The sequence below is a fragment of the Calliphora vicina genome, chromosome 2, assembly GCF_958450345.1.
Source record: "Calliphora vicina chromosome 2, idCalVici1.1, whole genome shotgun sequence".
Classification (NCBI taxonomy): Eukaryota; Metazoa; Arthropoda; class Insecta; order Diptera; family Calliphoridae; genus Calliphora; species Calliphora vicina.
In genome coordinates this window covers 13571139-13593363 of record NC_088781.1, presented here as the reverse complement: position 1 = coordinate 13593363, position 22225 = coordinate 13571139, and the positions used below count along the sequence as shown (strand labels likewise).

At 25.2% G+C, this 22225-nt stretch overlaps 1 protein-coding gene across 2 annotated transcripts in view; it reads right to left on the bottom strand.

Moving 5' to 3' along the window:
- ex (expanded) overlaps positions 1–22225 on the bottom strand; it is a 70446-nt gene that overhangs the window by 27963 nt on the left and 20258 nt on the right. The window lies entirely within an intron of this gene.

The following is a 22225-nucleotide window of genomic DNA, read 5'->3' as shown; positions in this document are numbered from 1 at the left end:
TGCAATTCCCCAGCAATAAGTACTTGGAATAATATAACTTTAGTAGTAAACCTATTGGGTAATGAGAAAATTTCTAACATTTTTTAAAAATTTTGTAATTTCCATAATTTATTATGTTTTTAAAAATTTCGAAAATAAATTCGAATTTTCGAAATTCACTGAATTGTCCTAAATTTATATATTTAGGCTTGAAATTAAATAAAAATTAAGGAAATCATTTATGTTTAGCTAAAAATATTATTTTAGAAAGTTTTAGCATGTTATTACACAATCTCGAAATTAAGTTCGAATTTTCGAAATTCACCAAATTGTCATAATTTCTTTAATTTTTGCTTAAAATTAAAGAAATATTTAAACTTTAGATAAATATTGTTCTTTCGAGAGGTTTTACTCTTTTTTAAAGAATTTCGAAATTAAGTTCGAATTTTCGAAATTCTCAAAATTGAACGAAATTTTATATTTTTGTTTAAAATTAAATAAAAAAAACAAGAGTAAACACAAATTTTAAGGCACAAATATCATTGCCGAGACTTTTTTAAATTTCGAAAATTAGTTCGAATGTTCTAAACTCACCAAATTATACCAAATTTATTATTTTGACTTGAAATTAAGTATAAAATTTTTATTTCAAATATGCCAAATTTGACATGAAATCAAGTATAAAATATATATAATAAATATATAATATTTTTATATTACTGTGAATAAATGAATAGATAAATAAAGAAATTAAAATTTTTTTTAGTCAAAATTTTATTTTCGATAATAAGTTTGAATTTTCGAACTTAAAGTTCCAAATAAAATTTAGAAAATTTAAAAAAAATTGAATTTCTAAAAATATTATTTTAGAGAAATTAATTTCAAATTTTCTAAATCCTACTAAATTCAAACGCTCAAAGTTTATATATAAAAATAAAAATTTAGGTAAAACTATCTTTTTAAATTTCTAAATTAAATTCCAATTTTCTAGATTAAGTTCTCGGAATATTCAATAAGTGTCGAATATTCACGGAATTTTACAAAAATTAATATAAAATTATAAGTCAAAAAATTGTATTATCGACATTTTTACACAATTTAGAAATTAGTTGGACTTTTCGAAATTAAAATTTTTTTAATTTTTAAAATTTTACATTTCGAAATTTAATTCGAATTTTTGAAATTCTTCAAATTTTATTAAATTTTATAATTATGTTGAAATTAAGTGAAAATGAAGAAATTAGTAATTTTTAGATAAAATTCAAGCTTCTGAATTACATAATTTTGAAATCATGTTCGAATTAAAATTTTTAAATATTTCATAATTTTTATAATATATAAGTATAGGCGAATATTTTACAATATATTTTAAGATTTCGAAATTAAGTTCGAATTTTCGAAATTCTCAAAATTGTATTAAATTTAATATTTATGCTTGAAATTAAATATAAAATTAAAAAAATACTAATATTTAGGTAAAAATATTATATTAGAGAGTCTATTTAAAATTTCGAAAATAAGTTGGACTTTTCGAACATAAAATTTGAAAATTATTTTTAAATTTTCGTAATGTATAAGAATAGGCGAACATTTTACAATGTTATTTTTAAATTTCGAAATTAAGTTCGAATTATCGAAATTCACCCAACTAAACTAAATTTCATAGATTTACTTGAAATTAAATAACCTAGCGTTTACACATGCAAGTAACAGTTCGAAAAACACAATACATTCACACTTTTGCACTAACACAAGCACACATGCAGCCACTTACAGCTCACTGCCTAGTGAATTTCGATGGACAGTGATTTTTTGACACTTACTGCAATAAAGTGTCAAAAACACAAACAGAGTTGCCTAACTAAAAAAATTTAAAAAAAATTACTGGATTGTGGTAAAATAATTATTATATTTTTAACTTATTTTATGTATTTTTGAAAAAGAAAATAGTACAAATGGCCACTAATGCTTATCGTTTTCGTAAAAATAGCAATTTCATTAGTTTTAATAAATAAAATTGTTACTAATATCTATAAAAATTGTTAACCTAACATTTTCCCCAGAAATGTTTGTATTTGAATATCATGGTAACACTTTATTGTTATGAATAAAAATAATAAAATTTGGTTTCAAGCCGCAAATTGACTTAAAAATAATAAATGCTGATATATAAATGGTTTATTTATCAAATTAGCTGTAATATTCTTATATTTGTGGCATTTTGAAGACATCATTCTCCTTCGCTAACATTTACAAAATGAACTTTTACTTGCATGTGTAAACGCTCAAGCAACTTGTAGACATTTCGATGTATTTTCGACATTTTCGATAATAATACGTATTATCAACTTTCATCAATCTACTTGCATGTGTAAACGCAGCGTAAATCATAAGCTTTTTAGGTGAACATTTTACACTGCATTACACAATTCGAAATTAAGTTCGTATTTTAAAAATTTTAAAAATTCTGTAATTTCATCTATTAATTGTTTCGAAATTATGTACGAATTTTTGAAACTCTTCTTATTATCCCAAAATTTTATATTTATATGTACTTCGAGAAATCGAATCTTAATTTCAAGTTTCTTAAGCTCTAAAAAACGAACTACATTTAAAATTTACCATTTATCATACAAAATGGTATCCTTCTTTAAAGTAAACTTTTAATTAATACTTATAAAACTTTATCTTTTTTTTAAACTAAACATTTACATAGTAAATTTAAATAAAATTTTTAATCAAAATGCTGCAAATAATTAAATTATTCTAGAAGGCTTTAAAGCAAATATTTTTGCACATATTTTGTTTACATATTTACATTGAATAGAATAAACCTGGTGTAAATATTTAATGTTTGATTATTGTGGTTTTTTAATACAACATGGAAATACCTATACAGACAAACATACATACATACATACAGATATAAAGACATGCACATATTTAAACGTAAATAAATAATGCTGACTCTTAATGCCAGCGTCTTATGAATAAAAAATTTTAAATTATAAAAAAAACAATAATAACGCGCCACAAAAATACCATTCTTGTGAGATCATAAGAAGCAAGTGAAATAAAAAAATAAAAATAACAGACAATGAGTAAAAAAAATATTAATAAATTATAAAATAATATTTGAAAAAAAATGGCTATTAACACGTAAATTTAAGAGTAGAAGTTAAGTTAATAAAAGTAAGTAAACATTAGAAATAAACTCAAAAATGTTAATAAAAGCAAATATTTACAATGCTGTCTATTTTATAAACATTTTGCACACAATTAAAATTAATAGAATTTCTCTGAAACCTCTTTTGTTTTTTTTAACAATTTTAGATAAAACGTTTAACAGTTATAAAATTAAGCAACTTTAAGTTGTTTTTTCAGTTTTTTTTAAAAAAACAATTATTTGTTTATTCTCTTCTAAACGTTATGGCAATTTAATGTTTTTGCTATTTACTTTAATTGTTTTATTAATTGTATTTTAATTAAGTAATTAAATTTCAATTAAATGTTTATACATGTGTATTCGTAATTGTTTAAGAATGTTTATTTTCGTTTAAACTACAACCACAAAAAATAAGTCAAGTTTTGTAAAATACTTGTTAAATGTGAAATAAAAAAACGTTACTACAACCCAGCGATATATTTTTTTAAATATATTTCAAAAACCTTAAAGTTTTTGAAACATATTTAGAAATTTTCTTAAATTGTTTATATCAGTTTCTGTTTTTAATATGTTGCTGGGTTATATTTGAGTATCAATATATGTATAATTATAAAAATGTGTGCTACATTTTGTTCCGTTCAGTTTGGTTTTTTTTATAAATAAATATCTGTCCGTACTCGTACATTCTGTGGTTTTGGACATGTATTTAAAGTTAAAGAGAAATTATCGTTTTTTTTATTTTTTGTTTAATGATTGTTTTATTTAAATGAGACATTTATGCAATTTTATTTAATGAAATATTAAAAAACACAGAATGTTGATTTACAGGTTTTGTATTTCTTGCATTTTGTATGGGAATTATTTGAAGTGTTTCGTTGTGAATATTGGACCGATTATTACAATGGAATTTCATAATTTAGTGTTCAGACATACATATATAAGAAAAAATGTAGTTTAGTTTATTAATTATAAGTGACATTCTAAGAAAATAATTGAAATTAACTGGAAAATATCTTATAGAAAACCTTAAATACCAATTACTAAAAGGGTAGATTTTAATGCAATATAGAGCAGACATTACAAAATTTCATACTGTACAAAACCTATAAAAATACTTTTAAATTAAAACAAATTTTGAAATTTCCCTAATTTTATAATCTAAAGGAGTATTTAAAATTTTTTTACCTGAAAATATAATAAATTTTTGAATTTCCCTAATGTAGACACATTTGTCGAATAAGTTTTAGTGTGGTTTTGAAATTATGTTCGATTTTTAAGAAAACATTGTCAAAACAATTCAAAATTGAGAATTTTTTTTAACTTTAAGATTTAAAACTCCATCATTTTCAGACTAATTCAATAATTTAAAACATATTTTTGAAATTTCGAAATTTCGAATTTATTTTAAATCATTTAAAAAATCCAAAAATTTATGAATTATCAAAATTAAGTTCGAAATTTAAGCATGAAATTTTGAGATTTCCATAATTAAGAAACATTTAAATATTTTAGCATGTATTTGCCAATTTTTAAATTAGGTTCGATTTTTACCAAATTGTAATAAATCAAATATCAAGGAAATCATTAATTTTTAAGGATTTAGATTTTTTGGAGTTTTTTTTAAATTTCGAAATTATATTCGAATTTTCGAAATTCACCAAATTGTTATATATAAAATTTTTATGCTTGAAATTTAATTTAAAATTAAGGTAATTATTATTTTTTATAAAAAAATCTAATTTTTGAAAATTTTACAAGGTTCCGATTAAGTTCGAATTCTATAATTTAAAAAAAATTTTGTCATTTCCGTAATTTACAAACATTGAGGAGTATTTTACCAGGCTTTTTAATATTTCGAAATTAATTTCGAATTTTCGGAATTCACCAAATTGTACTATATTTAATATTTATGCTCGACATCAAATATTAAATGAAGAAAATCATTAAGTTTTAGGTAAAAATATTCTTTAAGAGAGTTTTATCATATTTTTTTAAATTTCGAATTTAAGTTCGAATTTTCAATATTAATCAAATTGCACTAAATTTAATATTTTGCCTAGAAATTAAATAAATCATTAAGTTTTAGGTAAAAATATTGTTTTAGAGATTTCAATTTCTAATTTCTGTAATTTATTGATTGATCATATTTTCTTTTCGAAATTGGTTTCGAATTTTCGAAATTCGCCGAATTGTACCTAATTTTATAATAATGCTTAAAATTTTATATAAAATTAAATAAATCATTAATTTTTTAATTAAAATTAAATTATGTAAAACTGGAATTTTCGAAATTAAGTTCGAATTTTTGAAATTCCCAAAATTATAAAAAAATTCATATTTATGTTAAAATTTTAATATGAATAAATCATTAATTTTCATGTGAAAATGTTATTTTCGAAAAATTCGAAAATAAAAAATTCTCAAAAATATTTATTTTCAAATTAAATTACAAGAAATTTTATAATTTCTGTAATCGACAGACATAAACGGAAATTTTATCATGTTTTTTGAAATTTCGAAATTAAGTTCGAATTTTCGAAATTCAAATTATAACAAAATTCACATTTATACATTAAAATAAATATATAACTAAAGAAATTATTAATTTTTATGTAAAATTGGAATTTCGAAATAAAGTTCGAATTTTCGAAAATCACAAAATTATTGTAAAATTTATATTTATGCTTGAAATTCAATAATAAAAATTAAAAAATCCTCCAATTTTCACAAAATTTAATATTAATTTCAAATATCAGAAATTCTCAAAAATATTTATTTTCTTTTCAAAATTTTTACTTAAATTAATAATTTCGAAATGAACAAAAATAATTTTCGAACTGAGAATTACAAGAACTTTTATAATTTCTGTAATCGACAGACATAAACGGAAATTTTATTATGTTTTTTGAAATTTCGAATTTTCGAAATTCATCAAATTATACCAAAATTCACATTTATACATTCAAATAAATATATAACTAAAGAAATTATTAATTTTTATGTAAAATTGGAATTTCGAAATAAAGTTCGAATTTTCGAAAATCACTAAATTATTGTAAAATTTATATTTATGCTTGAAATTCAATAATAAAAATTAAAAAATCCTCCAATTTTCTCAAAATTTAATATTAATTTCAAATATCAGAAATTCTTAAAAATGTTTATTTTTTTTTTCAAAATTTTTACTTAAATTAATAATTTCGAAATGGACAAAAATAATTTTCGAACTGAAAATTACAAGAAATTTTATAATTTCTGTAATCTAGAGACATAAATGAAAATTTTATCATGTATTTTGAAATTCCGAAATTAAGTTCGAGTTTTCGAATTTCACCAAAATTCACATTTCTACATTAAATTCAATACAAAACTAATGAAACCATATAATAGTGTTAATTTCAAGGAATTTTGAAATTTCGAAATAAAGTTCGAATTTTCGAAATTTACCAAATTATTGTAAAATCTCTATTAATGACTTAAGGTAGTAGTAAAATTTAAAAAAACTTTATTTTCGCCATATTTCATATTATGTAATTTCGAAATTCACCAAATTATACCAAATTTCACATTTATACATTAAATTCAATATAAAAATAAAGAAATCATTAATTTTTATGTAAAAACGTTGAATTTCACAAATTTTATATAGAAAATTTTTTCTAATACATTATTAACAAAGTATGCTAGGTTTATTTAAACGACTTATTTAACATTAAAATAGAAATAAAAGTTTCGTAATCAAATTTTCGAAATTTTTAAAAATATTCATACCAAACTTACTAATAAAGTACCAAAATTTCTAAATATGAGCAACAGTAAGATTCGACCTGTTTATTTGAATAGAGTGCAATTACGTCCAATTATTATTTATACTTAAGCTCCATTGTTAATTAAAATATAAGCACATATTTTAAAATTTTTATTTAATTTTGCATCATCATTCTTGATTAGCTAGAATTAATCACAAGTAAAATGTCTACCATTACCATGATTTAATAACTTCTGGCCCCTTTTCTTAGCATAAAATAACTCTTCACACCACTAAACAATCAATTAGAATAAAAACCTACACTTTTATTACATTCTTTTTCTTTAAGTGTCTTTATACAAATGGCTTCTTCTAGCTTAAGAAGGCACACCTAGAATTATTACATTAACCGTATGTGTAAGTGTGTTGTTGTTTTTTTCTAGATTTATTAAATAGTTAATTTAAAATCAACGCATAAACATGAAAATTATTACCATAAACATTTTATGATTACACCAAAACTAACACACGCACAGACACACACATGAGCAAACATTCTTTCAAATCAATTTCATACACAATTAACTGACCTGAATTGATGTTTGAAAAAAAAAAAATGAAACAAAATTAGTAATAAAATAAAAATAAAAAAATACTAAACAAATTGTTTAAGTACCTGCATAAAAATAAATATTTATCATCATTAAAGCGAAACATTAATAAATTTATTTAAAAAATAAGTAAATAACCTAAAAAAAAATTTTGAAAAATTCTAAAGATATGAAAAGTTATTAATAGTACAATATTAATTAAAAAGGAGATGATAAATTTGGAATAAATAGTTTAAAATTAATAAAAATTAGCCATTTGTAGCAATATTTTTCTAAGTTACAATGTTCGAAAATTCGAACTTTATTTCGAAATTACAAAAGTTAAAAAATACAAAAAAATTGTGAATTTCATTGTTCGAAAATTTTAAATTGTGTAATTTCGAAAATTCAAACATAATTTCGAATGATAAAAAACTAAATAAAATTGTTGATTATACAAAATTTTTCAATTTCGAAAATTCGATGTAAATTTTCAAAGTTCGAAAACTTGCAAAAATTCTTTATTCTATCACAAATAATTTAAAATAAATTAATTTGTTTTGCTTTAACGTAAAATTCTATGCAATTTTCAAATTATTTCTTGTCTCCCCTGTTCAAGCCTTTGTATAGAGGTGCATTTATCTCGACCTGTGTATGTAAATTAAGGTGTTAACAGTTTTTTTTATTATCATTCTTATTACATTCAGCCATTCTCGCTCTCAGACACACTTGCTTACACATATTTGTGTTTAATGTTTTTTTTATTATTATTATTATTTTTATTCTTTTTTTTCTGTATTTTAACCATAACAAATTATCCGCATTCCTAAGCAAAACACAAACACATTAATTATAAATAAAATAAGCAAATAAAAGAGGTTTTTTTTTCAAAAAAGCCTTAAAGCCAGCAACAACCAGCTTACTAATAAATAATAAAAAAATAACACAACGACAACACCAATACAATGTGCAAATAAAATGAAATGTGAATAAAAAAATGCTAAATTTATTAAATAAAAAATTGAAAAAAAAAATATATTAAAAGTCCATAAATAACAAATACAAACAGCGTTGAGTGTACAAAAAAATGTGTTTTATGGCGATGAACAAACAGAATTTGTTAAAGGAATTTCAAAAATGTAAAATAAAATTATAAAGAGATCAAAAAAAAAACGAAAAATAACACACAAATATTAAAATATTAATTTGGGCAAGGGATTTCCCCATCACAATTTAAGCGTATAAATCCAAGAAACTTTTAGAAAATTATTTTGTTTAATAAAATAGTTTATAAGGGAATTCTTTAATTTTTTCTATAAATTAATATTGGGCGGCCTCTTAGTCATACTGTGCCGGTGGGGGAGGGGCATTTGAATTAATAATGTTTAAGTTTATTTGACCGCTAAATAATAAATTAATTATGATAAATTTGGAATAAATAGTTTCAAACTAATAATTTTTTTTCTTAGTTCCAATGTTCGAAAATACGAACTTTATTTCGAAATTACAAAAGTTAAAAAATATAAAAAATTGTAAATTTCATTGTTCGAAAATTTGAAATTGTGTAATTTCGAATATTCGAACATAATTTAATTTTCCAAGGAAATATTTTCTTTAACCCATTTCGCTCCGCTGTTCGATTTTTCGAACAATAAAAATAAAATTTTTCAAAAAAAATTTTATATGTGAAAAAGGTGGAATTTCTCATCTTTTAGCTAAGAAAAAACTATATCCCGACGTGCCCATCCCCCTCCCCTCGTTGCTAGGGGCAAATTTCCGCAATTACATTATATTAAAAAAGGTGTCTAAAAATAGACATTTTTTAAATTAATTTTTTAAAATAATAATAAAACTAAAATTAAAATAATAAACATGAATTATTGCGAACATATGTAACTGTTTCATAAATCATAAACTTAACTGTTCGAAATTTTGAACTGGCTTTTCTGAGAAAACGAAAAATTTTTTTGACCAGATATTTGCAATCAGGGAGTCATAATTACCCTAAAAAAGTTTTTTTTAAATAAATAAAAATTTTATCTCGGAGCGAAATGGGTTAATTTTTTGTATAATTTCGACATTATGTTCGAACATTTTCGAAAATACCAAAAAATAATTTTCGAAATTAAGATAACAATAAATTTTATAATTGCCGTAATTTTGAAACCGAAGAGTTTATTTTGTTACCATACCATTTACATAGATTGTTTAAAAATGGGTTGAATCTGAACAGTGGGCGTGTACCACCCATAAAAAGTAAATAGTTATTTTCGAATATATTTGAAAACTGTAATTGTGAGAGTAATTTTGATGCCAGTGTTCACTGTTAAGCCAAAAATAAAATAAATCGAAAATTGGTTACTTCTATACATCCCATGTAATCTAGCGTGAGGATAATTGTCACTTTAGTGTCTCTAAGTAATCTGGAGTGTAGTCACTTTAAATGTTAATTGAGTATTGCATTTGTTATAAGTAAATCGTACAAACTGGTTTTATATAAATTGCATTAATATAATTCTCATCAGTTTATTTTCTTTTAGCTTAAGTATATTAACATCCCATGTAATCTAACGTGAAGTCAATTGTCACTTTAGTATCTCTAGGTAAACTAGAGTGTAGTCACTTTAAACGTTTATTTTGTACTGCATTTTAGAAAGTTGTTATTTTATCCACTAGAAGTAATCTATTGGAGAGTTGTCGGAGGAAGGTTTGTTTACAAGCAATCGGTTATTGGACAGTCTTTGTAACTAACTATTTGAGGTTAAATAGCCTCTGTACATGTTAACATAACTAGTTATGTAGCTGATCAAGTAACCAGTTCGGTAGACTCTATGTAACCTGTATGTGGATCCAATGCGTTGACTACTTTGTACCAGCTATCAGACAGTCTAATGTGTAATCCAAAACGGTCACCCTTGTTTAGGGAATGCATGTATTAAACCCAAAAGGGTCAGTTGACCCCTTGCTTAGGAAATGCATGTATTAAACTAATCAGTTATGTAACTAGTTGCCACACTAAATGATAGAGAAAATCCCTAGTTCGGAACAGTCTCCTAGAACTGGATTGTGTCTTTTCTAACATTTTAACGAGTTTCGCTCTCATTCGTATTGTGTACCTATGAATAGCCGATTGCGTTTGGGCCCTGTTGGATGTGAGTACCAACCATTGTTCTAAAATACCCCTAAATAGCACTCTCTTTTCTTTACAATTATCAACAAATTTATTTTATTGCCAGCAGTTTTTTTTTCATTAAATTTTACATTTGCAATAACCCAAATTCCTTTACCTCATTTAACTCATTCATTCTTTTTCTTCATAAAAATTTTACTAATCACTGTAAATTTGTATTTAATGCATTTGTTTATTAAGCTTAAATAAATTTTTACACAAAATGGTAAAATAAAAATATTGCTATTATGAGAAAAACTAAATTATCATAAAAAAATTACTAATAAATAAAATCAATATAAATTTAGCATTAACACAAATCACTAAAACAACTCAAGAAATAATGAAAAAAATATGCAGCATTATTTTGCATTTTGAGCAAAAGTTTAGTTAATTTTATTACTACAAGACTTATTAATTACTTGACAGTTGCTAATCAAAATATTAAATAGCAGAAATAAAAGATACTTAAACATAAACTTGCATAGCAAAAACAGGCAGACAAACGGATGGAATGTTTAACAAAAAAATACTTGAAATATTTAAACTTAGACTTAGATTATAGATATTTGTTAAGAAATCCAAAATATTCTCATAGTACAAGGTATAACAAGAACTACCAGCAAAAATATTTTTAACAGTTTATGGAAAATAATAGAAAAAAAAGTAGCTTGTTAGTAACAAATCTATGGGTTAAGTTTAGTTACGAGACCCCAACTAGTGCGCAACAGTAACACCAACCTGTACATGTACCTGCATGCATGTACACAGCTCCCCTGCCAGTACCATTAGCTGGGGATAGAGATACAACAACATTTATACATATGTACATTGGATATGTTCAGGTAGATATAGTTAGATAAATAGCTAAAACCACTTATCGTAAACACTTGTAGTAATTTATTTTTTTTTCTTATTTTTTCTTCTTAATATTTTTTTATTATTATTTTACTAATTCTTAAAAATCCCGTTTTACCACTTTCAAATGCATTAAAATAAAAGTATAAAAAAATAAGGAGAGAAACAAAAAAAAAAAACAAAACTACAATAAATATCATTCTATGCCATGGCATGCCATACTTCAAAAAAAAACTTATTTGAAAATGTAACTAAAAGAATCTCAAGATATGTATATAGGAATACAGTTAATGACAAGAAAATGGTTCAAACATTTAATCTGTAAAAAATATAAATATTAGAAGAAATCTAAAACAAACTTTAAATATATCTTGAAATTGTGATCAATTTTATAATTGAAACTGTGTACCACCGATCACAATCTCTCGATCGGTTATTTATCTGTAAATAACAAGAATGTCAACGAAGTTAATACAAATTATTAAAAAAGGAACGAAAATCACATTCAATATCTGGTTAGATTACAATAGATAAAGAAAATGTTTAAAGTAATATTCAGACATGGAAAAATAAAATTAAAACTACAAAGAAATTAAACATACAAAGACCGTATACACCTTGGTATTGAGGACTCCCTTATACACCCTTATAGACAGCAATTGTCATCAAAGTCTGATCATTTGGCTGACTCCGATTTATATATTTATAAGTCAATTGGTTCCTTTATACATCCCAAGTAATCTAACGTGTAGATATTTGCCACTTAAGTGTCTCTAAGTAATCTAAAGTGTAGTCAATTTAAACGTTTTGTAAGTAATTCGTACAAACATGATTTATACAAATTGTATTGATATAATTCTCATACCGTTTATTTTCTTTTTGCTTAAGTAAACTGACAACCCATGTAACCTAGCGTCAGTTGTCACTTAAGTGTCTCTAAGTAACCTAGAATGTACCCACTTTAAAAGATTATTTTACACTGTAATGTACAAGGTATTTAGTAATTTTACCCACACGAAGTAATCTATTGGAGAGTTGTCGCAGGAAGGTTTATATACAAACAATCGGTTATTGAACTGCTTATGAGATGTCTTTTTAACTGACTATTTGAAGTCAAATAGCACCCATACATGTTCAAATATCTTGTTATACCAGCTAGGTTAGCTAGTAAGATAACTGACTCTATGTAATCGGTATGTGAATCCAATGCGTTCACTACTTTGGACCAGCTGATAGACAGTCTTTTTGTAATCAAAAAGGGTTAAATGAACACGTTCTTAGGACATGCACGTGTTAAAATAAATATTCCCGTAGGTAAAATGAGTCCGGACAGTCTTCTGGAACTGCCGAGCAGATTATGTTGTAATTCAAAATGTTCACCTTTCAATATATTCTGTGGTAAGTTTTATTACTCCAACTTAAACAAGTTTTAATGTTCACAAAGCAATTTAAACGAAGCTTACAGATTCTCACAATAATAGTTTGTCAAGTTTATATGGGAGCAACCATGCCCACTAATCCAATTCCATCCATTTTTAATCAACTTATTTACAATCATACAGAAGTATTTCATACAAAGTTTGAAGACTCTCACTATTGTAGTTTTCCAGATATTCGAAAATAACTATTTAATTTGTATGGGTGTTGCCACGCCCACTGAATTGGTCCAACCTATTTTTATTGCAACTACGTACCATGGTACCATCATGTAAAATATTTAGAATCTCCCTTTCCACTGTCCACCACTGTTGTAGTTGCAAGGACAGGGAAAAGGAGGAAACGGTTTTCCACCTTCTCTTCGAATGCCCGACCTTTACTGACATGAGATATGGGGGTTACGCCCACTATTCTAATCCCTCTCAGTTTTAACTCAACAACGGATACTGGAAACAAAGTAATTTACACAAAGTTTAAAGAATCTTACAATGTTCCAGTTATTAAAACTAACTGGAACATGTGAAGGCATGTGAAGTGCCACGCCCACTTTACAAATACCACTCATTTAAATTCCATTTGTATACAATAGTTAAAAACTAATTCATGCCAAATTTTGAAGCTGTAGCAAGAAAAGTTCCCCGTATATTAGAAAATAATTATTTACTTTATGCGGGAAGAGAAATGCCCACTAATCCAATACAGGTCCTTTTCAGTGAATCTACATATTTGTATGAAAATTGGAAATTAATTTAAAGTTTTTGAGAATTATGAAAATTCTTTGAAATTATAGAACTAAAAACAATTTTAATTCAGTAATTTATAATTTTGCACTGTCGAATTTCTCTAAAATTCAAAAATAATCTGTTTCATAAAATTTCGAAATAAATTGTGAATTTTCGAAATTTTAAAAAATTGTATTCTCACATATTTGAAATGCAATTCAATAAAATTCAAACAAAATATGAATATTATTTTAGGAATGAAATAAAACCTATTGAAGTTCTCTTAAAATTCTGCAATTATGCTGCACAACTTTTTCTTGTCGTTGAGTGTATGCCAGTAAATGTTCTTAAATAAAAATGTTGTCTGTTTGTTGCATTGAAAGAACCATAAAATAACATTAAGAGATTTGTAATATAAGATTTTTTTTTTGAAATTTAAAACAAACACTCTAACAAAACTGCAGGCAATATAAACAATTTATGATTACAAAGTGTATGACTGCATGTCCGTCCATCCGTCTGTCTATCTATCTATTCAGCTTGTGGTAAATATGTTTATTTACAATGTTTAATGGTTCAACATTCTTTTACATATTTTTCGATAAAAACTAAAGATTCCAATAGCTTTATAATATTTGATGAATATTGGAAAATGCAATAAATTGAATTTCTTTTTTTTTTTTTTTGATTATTTGAAAGTACAAAAATCTCACCTCATTTACAGCTGGCAATAGATATTTGTAATTGTAATTTTTTTCTTGCATCCGGCTTTTTTTTAAATGAATCAATTTTGTATTATTGTATTGTATTGCTAATTTATTTAATGTATGCCTCAGTGGAAATATTTTATAAATATTTGACATTCCAAACATATAAACGTTAGTTTTTTTTCGCTGGCAACAATTTCGCATTGAATATTTATGATTGGGAAAAGGGTGTGTTGTTAGAATTTCAATTCAATATAGAGGAGTATTTAGTCATTTGGCTATTTTTTGCTTTTATTATTAGCATAGTTGGCCAGTAGTTTACAGAAAAATCACTTAAAGCGCCGGCTGAATTTTGAAAAATTAAAAAAGAACCGCAATTTTAATTGGAAAAATAATAAATCAAAACAAATTGTCAATAGAAATACATAAATACTTACATACGTATAAATTTACCTACATACCAGTAAATTCCAATGAATAGCAGCAGCAAGTGCTTAGATTTTATTTATATTTTATTATATTACAATATTAGTTTTGAAATTCAACATAGAGCTACAGCAACAAGCGGCCAAATACTTGTACATTTTATGCAAATTGTTTTGAATTATTGGAAAAATTATTACAAAACCCTGATTGATCGGCTACGTGTATGAATAAATAATTTGTGTGAGTTATTTTTTTCTTCTCTCTAGTTTTTAATAATTAATAGAAATAATAAGTATTAAAGCCATTAAATGAAATTTATTGATTTAATATTAAATAAACTATAAAATGCGTGCCGGTATTTTTATGCCTGGGAATCTATAATTGTCTTTTTTTAACGACCTCCTTTTTTGAATGAAACTTGAGCGAAAGCTGCCACCCAGAGTAAAACTTTCTGTTGATATTAAAATTTATAAGCCAAAGGAGTACCTAGTAGGTTTTTTACACAGACAATTAAAAGACATTTTATGTTTCCTGTTGTTGAGAGTAATTTGTGCAGGCAGATATTTGTGCATATTAAATAATAGCCAGACTTAGGTTTTTTTTTTTGTTTTTGCTAATTGACAGACATTTGACAATTGTTTTCAGTGATTTCAGACAGAATGTAAATTGCTTTCTAGCATTTCAATTTTCATTAGATTATTGTTACTAGACAAATGACAAATACGGCTGATATCAGTTCAAAAGAGTATGGTGCCAACCTGAGTATAGCAAGCAGACAGGAGTGGCAGCTGTTTCAAAACAGAAGAGTCAGGAATTGATCATGTTATTTTTAAGCATGATCGAGCTATAGTTGTATATATATCTCAAACGTAATTGAGCATTTGTTTGATTCGAATGAATTCAGAACGTTAAAATCAATTTTTTTTTTCAAATTTTTGCCATATTTTTAAGTCTCGTAACGAATTTTTAAAAAGACAAATTTTTCATAAAATTTTCGAAAGAAGACACAATTTTCTTATATAATGATGTATAATATGTCTAATTTATCTTTATTACATGTCAAACTAATGAAATTTGTTGATTCAAAACGTTGAAATCCAATATTTTTAATTTTTCCCTTTTTTGACTATTTCTTTAAAAACGACAAATTTTTTATACATTTTTAAAAAGAAGATACAATTTCCTATTCAATGATGTATAATATGTCCAATTGCTCTTTTTCACATGTCAAACTAATGACTGAACGTTGAAATCAAATTTTTTTTTTTGTCATATTTTAATTTTTTTTGTCATATTTTTACAAAAGTCTTTTTTTAAGAAGACATTTTTGAAAAAAAGACACAATTTCCTATACAATAATGTATAATATGTCTAATTGATCATTATCAAATGTCAAACTAATGAATTCGGAACGTTGAAATCCAATATTTTTCATTAAAATACTTCCTTTTTTTGTCTATTTTTTACAAAAGTCTTTTACGAATTTTTAAAAATACAAATTTTTTATACATTTTTCAAAAGAAGACACAATTTCCTATACAATGATGTATAATAAGTCCACTTGCTCTTTTTCACATGTCGAACTAATGAATTCAGAACATTGAAATCCAATATTTTCCACTAAAATACTTCCTTTTTTGTCATTTTTTTACAAAAGTCTTTTACGAATTTTTAAAAATACTGATTTTTTATACATTTTTCAAAAGATGACACAATTTCCTATACAATGATATATAATATGTCTAATTTGTCTTTTTCACATATCAAACTAATGAATTCAGAACGTTAAAATCCTATATTTTTCAGTTAAATATTTCACTTTTTTGTCATATTTTCACAAAAATATTCAACGAATTTTTAAAAAGTCTTATTTTTTATACAACTTTCGAAGGAAGACACAATTTCCTATACAATGATGTATAATATGTCTAATTGGTCTTTATTACATGTCAAACTAATGAACTCTGTATGTTGAAATCAAATTTTCTGAGACAATAGACAATTTGAAGAACTTTTGTCTGTAAATTTAAGTTCTCTACACAGAGAAAACAGATTCGTGATAGCAACCGAATTTGTTGCCAATCGAATGATTCTGTCTTAGTGACCGAATTTTACAGTTGTGGCTACAATATTTTGGAAGTGGCAACTAAAGTTTGGTTGCCTCAACTGAAATTCTTCTTTATCAACTGACTGTCTGTTGTTAGAACTGAAAAATTCTATGTGTGCAACCGAATCATTCGATTGGCAACAAATTCGGTTGCTATCACGAATCTGTTTTCTCTGTGTATAGTCCAGAATAAATCGCTATTGAAAATCAGTTTCAAAAACACTTATTTCGGCAGATTTTTCAAATATTATTTAACAGTTCCGCAGGTCTTTCGTTGAGGGCTGGCCGCTTCATTTAATAAGTTTGAATATAACATTATTTTATTATTATTTTCTGTTAATTATTTCTTGTTAATTTTTCTTTATTTTCATGAAAATAATTTGTAGTTTTAAGAATATTTCGTATTTTAATTATAACCCAAACTCAAGTCATTTAGTTTTATTTTTTTTGTTTGTAAAGCCAAATGTCAATGCCAAGGTTAATGTAATTAAAATCGTAGCTTAGTTAAACAAATAATAAAACAAATTGCAAACAAAAACCTAAATGAAAGAATTTGTATTTAAATTTAATTATACAAGAGACAAAACAACAAGATATGTATGTACAAAGAAAAACTATAAAAAATAATAAAAATCATTTACAAAACAATAGACTCATTGTAGAGCATTTAAAAGCATATAAAAAAGTTTTTGATTTTATTTTAGATTTTTAAATTTCTTTTTAATGGCTCATTAACAAATGGCAATTGTGTTTAATGGAAGAATATAGAAAATACAAAGAATTAATAGTTTAAAAAAATAAATTTCAATATTTCAACAAATATTGAAGTACAGACTTCTTAGAGAATGAAATTTTAAGTACTTCAAAAGTATAAAAAAGAACCTAGTTTGCTATACATAATTCTATTAGTAAATTGAATAAATTAAAAAATGATAAGCAATTCTTATTTTCTAGTTTTGTCCATTAGATAGATAATTCATGAAACTACTAGAAGATGGCCAGTGTATATAACAGAAAATTGCAGTAACATTCAACTGAATTACCAGTACATTATAAAATGTTTGTTTTAAAAGAAAGTGACCATTTAAATTGTTGTGTAAATTTTAATAAATAAACAGTTGTTACAATTTTAAACTACTAAACTGCTTTAATTTGCAATAAAAATAATACAATTTTTTTAAAGCAAATAAACCACCATTTTTAAAAGGTAAAAACGTAACAATACTTTAAATTCTCAATAATTATTTTTAAATTTCTTTAAGTTAAAAGAATACATTCCTTTAATTCTATCTATATCCCATTAAATGGAATAAATTCATAGACTTTATGTTCAAAATAATACCGGTTTTTATGAAAAGATATTTTTTCTTCTAAAAAAAAACAACATCAGACAAATTTAAATTAAGAGAGATTATCATGTAATTACAGTAACTCAGGCATGACATGTCAATCTAAATTTATATAAACAAAAAATAAAAGAAACAACAACAACAATAAAATTAAACTGAGCTGTCTTTATAAACAATTTGTATCATATTTCTTTTCTTTTAATTTTTTTCTTCTCTGAGTCCCCTTAGCCAGCACAGGGTTAAGGCGTGTGGTGTGAGTAGGGTTGCCAGCCTGGCTGGACTTGGCTGGATTGTCCAGCTTTTTTGATGCCTGTCCAGTTTCAAGCTAAAATTTTATTTGTCCAGCTAAATAGAAATTTTCGACAATAATATCTATATTATTTATAAAAAAGTGTATGTATTTTTTTAAGAAAGGAAAAAATAAATGCCAAAATGTCGATATAATGACCGTACTTATAAATAGCCAAAGTTAACAGCATTTTAAAAAAATTTCGCCTAATGAACAAAAAACTTTTAAGACTGAAGTAGAAGACTTTTCAAAAACAGCGGTCAGCTATTTAGAAAATCGTTTTTTTAAAAAATAGCATTTTTAAAATTAAAATAAAAACATATTTTCATGGGTAGATTTACAAAAACTTCCGCAAAACCTTCAAATATCTGAAGAAATAGATAACGATAAACTTAACATATATCGATTACTGCAGCCTTCGCGAAGTTTATAAACAAATACCAAGAGATTTGTCAAATGATATGATCCTATTTTATTACCAAAGGTGAAAGGAATGAATTCAAGAATTTAAGAAAAGTTATATGTTTCGTATTTTCAGTACCAGTAAGCAAAGCTTTTTGTGAAAGAGTTTTTACTGTTTTAACCCTCCGACGGTTGAGGAGAAGTTGCCCTTATACGAAGTACAAGGTCCACAGCGACCCTGTACTTCTATTATATAAAAACGCATTTTTTTGTTTTGATTTTTTATTATTTACTAATTATACGAAAAAGTTTTTGACACAATTTGTAATGTACTCAACAAAACCTATAACCCACGCTTTGTAGTTTTCCATGTTTCCATGTACCGTGTAATACAAATATATGTTGATTACAATAGATAAAAATATATTTTAATAAAAATTATTTACACAAATCAAAATTAACATTTTCTCAGTAATTTTTTTAATATCCAGTTTTTTTTTGATTTGTCCAGCTTTTTATACCCCAATGTCCAGCTTTTTGCAAATCTGAATCTGGCAACCCTAGGTGTGAGTGTGACGATCATGCCAGCGAATGAGTGAGTGACTGAGTATGTTGTTGATTGTCATCATAATATGAAACAATAAAATAAAATTAAACAAAACCAAACAGCCACAGCAAAAAAAAAAATAAATAAAAATTGTTTATACGACCTGTTGATTAAACGTGTAGGAATTTCAAGATCATTAAAACATGTTGAATTATTTGCTAAAATAGTTTAATGAAAAATAAAAATTTCAAATAATAATAACACATATAATAAATACGAACTGAGTAACTGAAAAATTATGACGAAAAGGTCAAGGGTATATTTACGTAGTACAACAACTTACATGATATGATGCATTTTATATGCAAAAACGTACGTAGTACGAGTAATTGGAATAAATAATGAATGAATGAAAACGTATTTCGTTTTGTTTTTTTTTTTTTTTTGTTTCAAGATTGACGTAAATTTTTATGATAAATTTATTTTAAAGCATTGCTATAAATTATAACACATTAGTGTTTGTAAAAAGTAGGTGAGGTTAATAAATCACCTGTTCTGTAATATTGATTTCTATAATCATTCTGTACGTGCACGCAGAGAAAAAATATGATGGTACATGTTTACTGTAACTATTTCAACATTATTACAAGTTTTTTTTAACAATATTCTGGTCATTGTAATTAACTATATGATTGCGGTAACCATAATATGTTAAAGTTATGATTCACATGATTTTAGCAATCATATATGTGATTGTAGTAAATAAGTATGTGTTTGAGTTTTATTAATATTTGCTTAGTGCCTCTGAAGCACACCGAAGCTTATGGTGAATGTGTTTCATCATTTTCAACCTGCGGTTCATAAGTGGTGATTTTAAAGGGAAGACAAGGATAGCCCAGGCCATCTAATAAAGTTTGAAGACCAAGAATTACTCCATGAAGATTGTTGTAAAACTCAGCAAGAACTTGCAAAATCATTGGCAGCTACTCAAGCAGCAATTTCAAAATGTTTGTGAGCAGCAGGATTCATCCAAGGGAATTGGTTACCATACGAATTGAAGCCGAGAGACCTTAAAAGGCGATTTTGCAATACTTACTTGCGAAAATGAATCCACTACGTTTACCCGAAGCGTAAGAGGTCATATGTGAAGCTCGGCCAGCCAACCGAATCGACACCAAAGCCAAAAATCCATGGTGCTGAAGGTAATTCTCAGTATTTGGTGGGAGCAAACGGGTCCTATCTATAATGAGCTGCTGAAATCTGACCATACCATCACAGGGAACCTGTACCGAACGCAACTAATTTCTTTGAAGCGAGCATCGCTCAGAATATGCGGCCAGACATGACACCGTAATATTCCATCATGACAACGCTCGGCCACATGTTGCAATACCTGTTAAAACGTATTTAGAATGAAGTGGTTGGGAAGTTTTGCCTCAGCCGCTTTATAGTTCAGACCGTGCCCCGTCCGACTACTATTTGTTTCGAACGATGTAGAACGGCCTCTCTGGGATACGCTTCACTTTGGCTTGATTCGTTCTTGGCCTCAAAAGATGAGCAGTTCTTTTGGTTTGAAATCCATATGTTGCCATAGAGATGGGAAAATATCATTGCTAACAATGGCCAATACTTTTAATAAATTTATATTGTAGAAATGATTCGAAATTAAAGCATTTTTAAGTCATACACCCATACCCCATATTCATAAAATAATCTTAAATTTAAACAATGTTTTAAAGCTAAATTTCCATACAAAATTTGATTTTAAGATCATAACTTTTGAACAAAATGAAAAAAATTAAAAAGCGTATGATAGACAATTGATCAGCCTATGAAATGAGTACTTATGGGTTAGCAAATTTGAAATTTTTAAATTTAAAGATTAAAAAAAATTTTTTAGTTGGTTTTTTCACGTTCATATTCATTTTTGGAAACATGTCTTTTTTCAAAATTTTACATTCAGCAAAAAATGCGGCAAAAACGGGCAGCTGGAAATGTTTACATTAGGTAAAGGAATAATCAAAGAACTTATTTTGAAAATATGGTAAATATAGAAATTGATAGTTTTTTTATTTTCCTTCAAAGTTGAGAAATATTGAAAAAATGGATTGTTGGTAAATATCGATTTACCTGCACAAATATAAATCAAACAGTACAATTTGTGTTTATTATTTTCTTAATAAATATATCTATCAATAGAATCAAACACAATGACTATCCGTTATATAATTTTCAATATATTGTATCTGAAAGCGGACCAAATTACCTAAAAATGGTCTGTTTTTTTTTTTGAAAACTGAAAATCAGTCGACTTTGAAGTACTATATCTTCTGAACCAAAAATCTGATTGTAAAAGAGTAGCATATTTGAAATCGTTGGACAATTTACTGCAGAAGAGGTTTATTGGTTTTTTTTTTTAAATTAATTTTTTTTTATGAATACGGGGAATAATATTTAATTAAAAATCCATAAAATATATTTGTAAAAAAATTAAATATTTTCCAGATAAATTTTAAGTTCTCTTATTACTTTTTATCATCCATATTATATATATAAAAAATATAAAATAAACGTATTATACATCAATGAAAAGGTGATTGTTTCTTCTTCAAAAATATATAAAAATGTTATTTATTTACAAATTCATAGAATGTATTTGCAAAAAAAGTTAAAAAAAATCGAGTTAAATTTCAAGTTTTATTATTATTTTTATCATTCCATTATATATA